General features: G+C 47.7%; 1 protein-coding gene across 1 annotated transcript in view; it reads left to right on the top strand.

Annotated features, from left to right (window-relative positions):
- LOC123753081 (uncharacterized) overlaps positions 1 to 10,618 on the top strand; it is a 92,385-nt gene that overhangs the window by 74,422 nt on the left and 7,345 nt on the right.

Below are 10,618 nucleotides of genomic sequence, written 5' to 3'. Positions count from 1 at the left end.
AAGCAAAAAGTAGGGGCGCGCCAGAAAATCTTAGTATAAAGCTTCGATAACTAAAAGGTTTTAGCAAAGCTTTGGGTAATACAGTGGCATGTATCGTTGCAAATGGAGATCAATAGTATGCTAACCCCTTCCCTATTGGGTGCTAGGCTAAAGAATGTTGACCGATACGTTATATACGTCCTTAAAAAAATGCTAAATGGTTTGTTGTCATATTGCGTATTATGTTGATAAGCGTGAAGAAAACGGAGGCGCAGGGGAGAAGTCTGTCCGGCCGGACGATGGCGTCTGCAGGTGTGTGGGGCATTTCTGGCGGGAACCGTTCCTACATTGTCCACCCTTACCGTCTCCCAGCCATTGTTGCAAAGCTAATTTGGCCGTCTATAATATATATACATATTCTGGGAGGCACAGGAATGCTTGGGCGCGTTTTTCACCCCATGCGCCTGTCCACCTAGCAGTAAATAGGTCCCCCCCCCCAGGAGTTATAGTTTGAAACAGGGGTTGTATCATCAGATATTTACCATGGAGTTAGTCTGATTTACCTGAGGGGCTAATAACACGACTGGCCTCGAAGAGGACAGGATAGCCGGCGGCTTGTCGAAGGTATCTTGCCTTGATTCTCTACAGAGTGGATTTTTCAACCTAACATATAGTCGACTGTTGTGGGGTTGTATTCTGAGGAATGTTAGTAGTTCGACCTTATGGGGGGAAGGGAGAGTCCTCAATTCAAGCATAACATATGCATATATACAGGCTTCCTGTCCACAACAAAAGGAATTATGAGATTAAAGTTATATACATTATAGTAATCCCTAAAACTATCGTTTTCTGTTATTGAATAAGAAAACTTTTATGGTAAACTATGATAAAAGTTGCTCGCATAGCTAACTGACCAAATCCAACAGCACTTACTCGTCTCATTCGGTCAGTCCGGTATTTCAGGACCTGAACTTGCCTAGTTGTGCTTGCGGGGGTTGAGCTCTGGCTCTTTGGTCCCGCCTCTCAACCGTCAATCAACTGGTGTACAGGTTCCTGAGCCTATTGGGCTCTATCATATCAGGTGAATGTTCTAGGAGTTGTTCTACTGCCCAAGCCCGGCCCGAGGCCAGGCTTGACTTGTGAGAGTTTGGTCCACCAGGCTGTTGCTTGGAGCGGCCCGCAGGCCCACATACCCACCACAGCCCGGCCCGAGGCCAGGCTTGACTTGTGAGAGTTTGGTCCACCAGGCTGTTGCTTGGAGCGGCCCGCAGGCCCACATACCCACCACAGCCCGGCCCGAGGCCAGGCTTGACTTGTGAGAGTTTGGTCCACCAGGCTGTTGCTTGGAGCGGCCCGCAGGCCCACATACCCACCACAGCCCGGCCCGAGGCCAGGCTTGACTTGTGAGAGTTTGGTCCACCAGGCTGTTGCTTGGAGCGGCCCGCAGGCCCACATACCCACCACAGCCCGGCCCGAGGCCAGGCTTGACTTGTGAGAGTTTGGTCCACCAGGCTGTTGCTTGGAGCGGCCCGCAGGCCCACATACCCACTACAGCCCGGCCCGAGGCCAGGCTTGACTTGTGAGAGTTTGGTCCACCAGGCTGTTGCTTGGAGCGGCCCGCAGGCCCACATACCCACCACAGCCCGGCCCGAGGCCAGGCTTGACTTGTGAGAGTTTGGTCCACCAGGCTGTTGCTTGGAGCGGCCCGCAGGCCCACATACCCACCACAGCCCGGCCCGAGGCCAGGCTTGACTTGTGAGAGTTTGGTCCACCAGGCTGTTGCTTGGAGCGGCCCGCAGGCCCACATACCCACCACAGCCCGGCCCGAGGCCAGGCTTGACTTGTGAGAGTTTGGTCCACCAGGCTGTTGCTTGGAGCGGCCCGCAGGCCCACATACCCACCACAGCCCGGCCCGAGGCCAGGCTTGACTTGTGAGAGTTTGGTCCACCAGGCTGTTGCTTGGAGCGGCCCGCAGGCCCACATACCCACCACAGCCCGGCCCGAGGCCAGGCTTGACTTGTGAGAGTTTGGTTCACCAGGCTGTTGCTTGGAGCGGCCCGCAGGCCCACATACCCACCACAGCCCGGCCCGAGGCCAGGCTTGACTTGTGAGAGTTTGGTCCACCAGGCTGTTGCTTGGAGCGGCCCGCAGGCCCACATACCCACCACAGCCCGGCCCGAGGCCAGGCTTGACTTGTGAGAGTTTGGTCCACCAGGCTGTTGCTTGGAGCGGCCCGCAGGCCCACCACAGCCAGGTTATTTAGGCCTATCAACCTCAGGAGAGTTATTTAGGCCTATCAACCAACGGAAGGCGATGTAGACCTAACAATTTCCGGTGGGGCTGGTCCTAATTGAAACCTATCAATCTTAACAGGGTGATTAAGGCCTGTAATCATCCTCTAACGACCTACAAAGGCCTATTAAACCTCTTGACAGCTACTAAGACCATAAATACTCCTCCATACACACTAGGATAGTGTGTATATCTGTGTGTATATACACAAAGATATGGGGAGTACATCTTTAACATTCAGTTCCTTGCAATTAAAAATATCAATTTAAGACCCTGCTTTTGGCGCTCAAAAGTCCGGAACTTGCATGACCGAGCTCAATGACTGACGCGGTCAAATGCTCCACGCTGATAATCTTGCCTAATCAAGAATTGACTTCAATATCTATTCAACGTAGGATATGAGTCCCATAGTTCCACTTCAGGTGTGCTCCCTAGTGAAACAGGGGGGGGGAGGCAGGTGTGTATTGGGTGTCAATGGCTGAAGGTGCAATAACAGGTGTGTGGAGTAAGGCAGGTTTGGAGCAACAGGTGTTCTCAGGCAACAATATAATTGCTACCGGTGACAGCATTTGGGGGAAGAGATCAGGAACAGGTGTGGGAAGAACGGGGGGCAGGTATAGAGGGACCGGAACAGGTGTGGACGGAGACAGGCTTGTAAGAACAGGTTTGGTGTTGGAAATATGATTAGTTTGGCCAGAAATAATCACAAAATGGGACGTATAGGAGCTACCTGATCAACCAGGCTGTGACTCATACGTCAGGCTGCGAGCAGCCGCGTCTAACAGCCTGGTTGATCAGTGCAGCAACCAGGAGGCCTGGTCGACGACCGGGCCGCGGGGACACTAAGCCCCGGAAGCACCTCAAGGTAGCCTCAAGGTAGGTAGGTACCTTACCTTACCTTGAGCAGGACTCGTAATTCTGTGGCGCGGGTTCGATTCCCGCATGAGGCAGAAACAAATGGGCAAAGTTTCTTTCACCCTGAATGCCTCTGTTACCTAGCAGTAAATAGGTACCTGGGTGTTAGTCAGCTGTCACGGGCTGCTTCCTGGGGGTGGAGGCCTGGTCAAGGACCGGGCCGCGGGGACACTAAAAGCCCCGAAATGAACTCAAGATAACCTCAAGATACCTTGAGGTGCTTCCGGGGCTTAGCGTCCCTGCGGCCCGGTCGTCGACCAGGCCTGCTGGTTGCTGGACTGATCAACCAGGCTGTTGGACGCGGCTGCTCGCAGCCTGACGTATGGCTAAGCTTAGACTCTATTGTGGCTTAATCGTTCCTTAGCTAGTGAATTGCTAGAGAGGAAGCTAAGAGTCAGTTTATTGGTGTCTATAGAGACTTGGGCATGGGTACCATACCCTAGAGACAATGGGTATAGAGCCACGAGTTATGTTGGAGTCTAATTTGATGCCCCATTTTCCCCTATGAGTGCCACCACATGGTCTCAGAGCATGCGGTTGGAGGGTATTGACATGAGGTTAAGGGTTTTAGCCTATGGTGACTGGCTATGTTGAATGCCATTTCTCAGGTCCCTCCTCCCTTAAAATGGGTCCATAAACCCTTATCGATGGTTCCATAGATCCCCCTAGGTTCCATGCCCTCCCCCCGCCCCCATAATTCACCCCCCACCCCCCCATTTCCATGGTAATTAGATTCATATCCCACCACAGAAATTAGTAGTGGAGGGCCCCCCTTCAGGTAGCCTATAGTGGGGCTCGTAGCAGGGCGCTCTGAACAACAAACCCTTCTCTTCCCTTCCCTTCCCAACTGTGGGACGGAGATTCGAACCACGTGGAAAGGAGGAAAGGAACACCCATTACGCCTGTTCCGTCTGGGTGGTTGGGGGCTAGACAGGTCGCGTAGGACGACATATGGACGGGCGGAGGAATTAAGGAGGAAAGGACTGGTGCAAAGGGACAGGAAGGGACAGAAGGGAGGGGGGGTAGGGTAGTAGGTGGGTGCTTGACTACATCCTGTTTCACACCATAGTCCTCCTCTCTCTCTCTCTCTCTCTCTCTCTCTCTCTCTCTCTCTCTCTCTCTCTCTCTCTCTCTCTCTCTCTCTCTCTCTCTCTCTCTCTCTCTCTTTTTCCATGAGGGGTGAACATGGTGGCCCTGGGAGTCGGTTACCACACCAGGTCATGTTGTGGTCTACAGGACGAAGCAGTTAAGGAGTGACCAAGAGCTCTAAGGAGTGACCAAGGAGTGACGAAGAGCTCTAAGGAGTGACCAAGGAGTGACCAAGAGCTCTAAGGAGTGACCAAGGAGTGACCAAGAGCTCTAAGGAGTGACCAAGGAGTGACCAAGAGCTCTAAGGAGTGACCAAGGAGTGACCAAGAGCTCTAAGGAGTGACCAAGGAGTGACCAAGAGCTCTAAGGAGTGACCAAGAGCTCTAAAGAGTGACCAAGAGCTCTAAGGAGTGACCAAGAGCTCTAAGGAGTGACCAAGAGCTCTAAGGAGTGACCAAGAGCATCCTGGCTGCCGGCTCCTCCGTGTAACATAACCCACCCGACCATCGCCCTAAATCTTGTTTTAATCTTCAAGACAACACAATATAAATCACATTATACACCCACCTGGGAGTTAGGACCTTATTAGCCTGTAGAGTACTGAAACAGGACCTTATTAGCCTGTAGAGTACTGAAACAGGACCTTATTAGCCTGTAGAGTACTGAAACAGGACCTTATTAGCCTGTAGAGTACTGAAACAGGACCTTATTAGCCTGTAGAGTACTGAAACAGGACCTTATTAGCCTGTAGAGTACTGAAACAGGACCTTATTAGCCTGTAGAGTACTGAAACAGGACCTCATTAGCCTGTAGAGTACTGAAACAGGACCTCATTAGCCTGTAGAGTAGTGAAACAGGACCTCATTAGCCTGTAGAGTACTGAAACAGGACCTCATTAGCCTGTAGAGTACTGAAACAGGACCTCATTAGCCTGTAGAGTACTGAAACAGGACCTCATTAGCCTGTAGAGTACTGAAACAGGACCTTATTAGCCTGTAGAGTACTGAAACAGGACCTTATTAGCCTGTAGAGTACTGAAACAGGACCTTATTAGCCTGTAGAGTACTGAAACAGGACCTTATTAGCCTGTAGAGTACTGAAACAGGACCTTATTAGCCTGTAGAGTACTGAAACAGGACCTTATTAGCCTGTAGAGTACTGAAACCGGACCTTATTAGCCTGTAGAGTACTGAAACAGGACCTTATTAGCCTGTAGAGTACTGAAACAGGACCTTATTAGCCTGTAGAGTACTGAAACAGGACCTTATTAGCCTGTAGAGTACTGAAACAGGACCTTATTAGCCTGTAGAGTACTGAAACAGGACCTTATTAGCCTGTAGAGTACTGAAACAGGACCTTATTAGCCTGTAGAGTACTGAAACAGGACCTCATTAGCCTGTAGAGTACTGAAACAGGACCTCATTAGCCTGTAGAGTACTGAAACAGGACCTCATTAGCCTGTAGAGTACTGAAACAGGACCTCATTAGCCTGTAGAGTACTGAAACAGGACCTCATTAGCCTGTAGAGTACTGAAACAGGACCTCATTAGCCTGTAGAGTACTGAAACAGGACCTCATTAGCCTGTAGAGTACTGAAACAGGACCTCATTAGCCTGTAGAGTACTGAAACAGGACCTCATTAGCCTGTAGAGTACTGAAACAGGACCTCATTAGCCTGTAGAGTACTGAAACAGGACCTCATTAGCCTGTAGAGTACTGAAACAGGACCTCATTAGCCTGTAGAGTACTGAAACAGGACCTCATTAGCCTGTAGAGTACTGAAACAGGACCTCATTAGCCTGTAGAGTACTGAAACAGGACCTCATTAGCCTGTAGAGTACTGAAACAGGACCTCATTAGCCTGTAGAGTACTGAAACAGGACCTCATTAGCCTGTAGAGTACTGAAACAGGACCTCATTAGCCTGTAGAGTACTGAAACAGGACCTCATTAGCCTGTAGAGTACTGAAACAGGACCTCATTAGCCTGTAGAGTACTGAAACAGGACCTCATTAGCCTGTAGAGTACTGAAACAGGACCTCATTAGCCTGTAGAGTACTGAAACAGGACCTCATTAGCCTGTAGAGTACTGAAACAGGACCTCATTAGCCTGTAGAGTACTGAAACAGGACCTCATTAGCCTGTAGAGTACTGAAACAGGACCTCATTAGCCTGTAGAGTACTGAAACAGGACCTCATTAGCCTGTAGAGTACTGAAACAGGACCTCATTAGCCTGTAGAGTACTGAAACAGGACCTCATTAGCCTGTAGAGTACTGAAACAGGACCTCATTAGCCTGTAGAGTACTGAAACAGGACCTCATTAGCCTGTAGAGTACTGAAACAGGACCTCATTAGCCTGTAGAGTACTGAAACAGGACCTCATTAGCCTGTAGAGTACTGAAACAGGACCTCATTAGCCTGTAGAGTACTGAAACAGGACCTCATTAGCCTGTAGAGTACTGAAACAGGACCTCATTAGCCTGTAGAGTACTGAAACAGGACCTCATTAGCCTGTAGAGTACTGAAACAGGACCTCATTAGCCTGTAGAGTACTGAAACAGGACCTCATTAGCCTGTAGAGTACTGAAACAGGACCTCATTAGCCTGTAGAGTACTGAAACAGGACCTCATTAGCCTGTAGAGTACTGAAACAGGACCTCATTAGCCTGTAGAGTACTGAAACAGGACCTCATTAGCCTGTAGAGTACTGAAACAGGACCTCATTAGCCTGTAGAGTACTGAAACAGGACCTCATTAGCCTGTAGAGTACTGAAACAGGACCTCATTAGCCTGTAGAGTACTGAAACAGGACCTCATTAGCCTGTAGAGTACTGAAACAGGACCTCATTAGCCTGTAGAGTACTGAAACAGGACCTCATTAGCCTGTAGAGTACTGAAACAGGACCTCATTAGCCTGTAGAGTACTGAAACAGGACCTCATTAGCCTGTAGAGTACTGAAACAGGACCTCATTAGCCTGTAGAGTACTGAAACAGGACCTCCTCATTAACCTGTAGAGTACTGAAACAGGACCTCATTAGCCTGTAGAGTACTGAAACAGGACCTCCTCATTAACCTGTAGAGTACTGAAACAGGACCTCATTAGCCTGTAGAGTACTGAAACAGGACCTCATTAGCCTGTAGAGTACTGAAACAGGACCTCATTAGCCTGTAGAGTACTGAAACAGGACCTCATTAGCCTGTAGAGTACTGAAACAGGACCTCATTAGCCTGTAGAGTACTGAAACAGGACCTCATTAGCCTGTAGAGTACTGAAACAGGACCTCATTAGCCTGTAGAGTACTGAAACAGGACCTCATTAGCCTGTAGAGTACTGAAACAGGACCTCATTAGCCTGTAGAGTACTGAAACAGGACCTCATTAGCCTGTAGAGTACTGAAACAGGACCTCATTAGCCTGTAGAGTACTGAAACAGGACCTCATTAGCCTGTAGAGTACTGAAACAGGACCTCATTAGCCTGTAGAGTACTGAAACAGGACCTCATTAGCCTGTAGAGTACTGAAACAGGACCTCATTAGCCTGTAGAGTACTGAAACAGGACCTCATTAGCCTGTAGAGTACTGAAACAGGACCTCATTAGCCTGTAGAGTACTGAAACAGGACCTCATTAGCCTGTAGAGTACTGAAACAGGACCTCATTAGCCTGTAGAGTACTGAAACAGGACCTCATTAGCCTGTAGAGTACTGAAACAGGACCTCATTAGCCTGTAGAGTACTGAAACAGGACCTCATTAGCCTGTAGAGTACTGAAACAGGACCTCATTAGCCTGTAGAGTACTGAAACAGGACCTCATTAGCCTGTAGAGTACTGAAACAGGACCTCATTAGCCTGTAGAGTACTGAAACAGGACCTCATTAGCCTGTAGAGTACTGAAACAGGACCTCATTAGCCTGTAGAGTACTGAAACTGGACCTCATTAGCCTGTAGAGTACTGAAACTGGACCTCATTAGCCTGTAGAGTACTGAAACAGGACCTCATTAGCCTGTAGAGTACTGAAACTGGACCTCATTAGCCTGTAGAGTACTGAAACAGGACCTCATTAGCCTGTAGAGTACTGAAACAGGACCTCATTAGCCTGTAGAGTACTGAAACTGGACCTCATTAGCCTGTAGAGTACTGAAACAGGACCTCATTAGCCTGTAGAGTACTGAAACTGGACCTCATTAGCCTGTAGAGTACTGAAACTGGACCTCATTAGCCTGTAGAGTACTGAAACTGGACCTCATTAGCCTGTAGAGTACTGAAACAGGACCTCATTAGCCTGTAGAGTACTGAAACAGGACCTCATTAGCCTGTAGAGTACTGAAACTGGACCTCATTAGCCTGTAGAGTACTGAAACAGGACCTCATTAGCCTGTAGAGTACTGAAACAGGACCTCATTAGCCTGTAGAGTACTGAAACTGGACCTCATTAGCCTGTAGAGTACTGAAACAGGACCTCATTAGCCTGTAGAGTACTGAAACAGGACCTCATTAGCCTGTAGAGTACTGAAACAGGACCTCATTAGCCTTCAGAGTTCTGAAACAGGACCTCATTAGCCTTCAGAGTTCTGAAACAGGACCTCATTAGCCTTCAGAGTTCTGAAACAGGACCTCATTAGCCTTCAGAGTTCTGAAACAGGACCTCATTAGCCTTCAGAGTTCTGAAACAGGACCTCATTAGCCTTCAGAGTTCTGAAACAGGACCTCATTAGCCTTCAGAGTACTGAAACAGGACCTCATTAGCCTTCAGAGTACTGAAACAGGAGCTCATTAGCCTTCAGAGTACTGAAACAGGACCTCATTAGCCTTCAGAGTACTGAAACAGGAGCTCATTAGCCTTCAGAGTTCTGAAACAGGACCTTATTAGCCTTTAGAGTACTGAAATAAGACATTATTAGCCTTCAGAGTACTGAAACAGGACCTTATTAGCCTTCAGAGTTCTGAAACAGGACCTTATTAGCCTTCAGAGTACTGAAACAGGACCTTATTAGCCTTCAGAGTACTGAAACAGGAGCTTATTAGCCTTCAGAGTTCTGAAACAGGACCTTATTAGCCTTTAGAGTACTGAAATAAGACATTATTAGCCTTCAGAGTACTGAAACAGGAGCTTATTAGCCTTCAGAGTTCTGAAACAGCACCTTATTAGCCTTTAGAGTACTGAAATAAGACATTATTAGCCTTCAGAGTACTGAAACAGGAGCTTATTAGCCTTCAGAGTTCTGAAACAGCACCTTATTAGCCTTTAGAGTACTGAAATAAGACATTATTAGCCTTCAGAGTACTGAAACAGGAGCTTATTAGCTTTTAGAATACTGAAACAGAACCTTATTAGCCTTCAGAGTACAAAAACGGGACCTTATTAGCCTTCAGAGTACTGAAACCGGATCTTATTAGCCTTCAGAGTACTGAAACAGGACCTTATTAGCCTTCAGAGTGCTGAAACAGGACCTAATTAGCCTTCAGAGTGCTGAAACAGGACCTAATTATCCTTCAGAGTACTGAAACAGGACCTTATTAGCCTTCAGAGTACTGAAACAGGACCTTATTAGCCTTCAGAGTACTGAAACCGGATCTTATTAGCCTTCAGAGTACTGAAACAGGAACTTATTAGCCTTCAGAGTAATGAAACAGGACCTCATTATCCTTCAGAGTACTGAAACAGGACCTTATAGGCCTTCAGAGTACTGAAACCGGATATTATTAGCCTCCAGAGTACTGAAACAGGACCTTATTAGCCTTCAGAGTACTGAAACAGGACCTAATTATCCTTCAGAGTACTGAAACAGGACCTTATTAGCCTTCAGAGTACTGAAACAGGACCTTATTAGCCTTCAGAGTACTGAAACAGGACCTCATTAGCCTCCAGAGTACTGAAACAGGACCTTATAGGCCTTCAGAGTAATTAAACAGGACCTTATTAGCCTTCAGAGTACTGAAACAGGATCTTATTAGCCTTCAGAGTACTGAAACATAACCTTATTAGCCTTCAAAGTACTGAAACAAGACCTTATCAGCCTTCAGAGTACTCAAACAATTATTAGTCTTCAGAGTACTGAAACAGGACCTTATTAGTCTTCAGAGTTCTGAAACAGGACCTTATTAGCCTTCAGAGTACTGAAACAGGACCTTATTAGTCTTCAGAGTACTGAAGCAGGACCTTATTTGTCTTCAGAGTACTGAAACAGGACCTTATTGGCCTTCAGAGTACTGAAACAGGACGTTGTAAGCCTTCAGAGTACTGAAACAGGACCTTATAAGCCTTCAGAGTACTGAAACAGGACCTTATAAGCCTTCAGAGTATTGAAACAGGACCTTATATGCCTTGAGAGTACTGAAA

Source organism: Procambarus clarkii, chromosome 12 (genome assembly GCF_040958095.1).
Source record: "Procambarus clarkii isolate CNS0578487 chromosome 12, FALCON_Pclarkii_2.0, whole genome shotgun sequence".
Lineage (NCBI taxonomy): Eukaryota > Metazoa > Arthropoda > Malacostraca > Decapoda > Cambaridae > Procambarus > Procambarus clarkii.
This window is presented reverse-complemented; position numbering and strand designations above follow the sequence as displayed.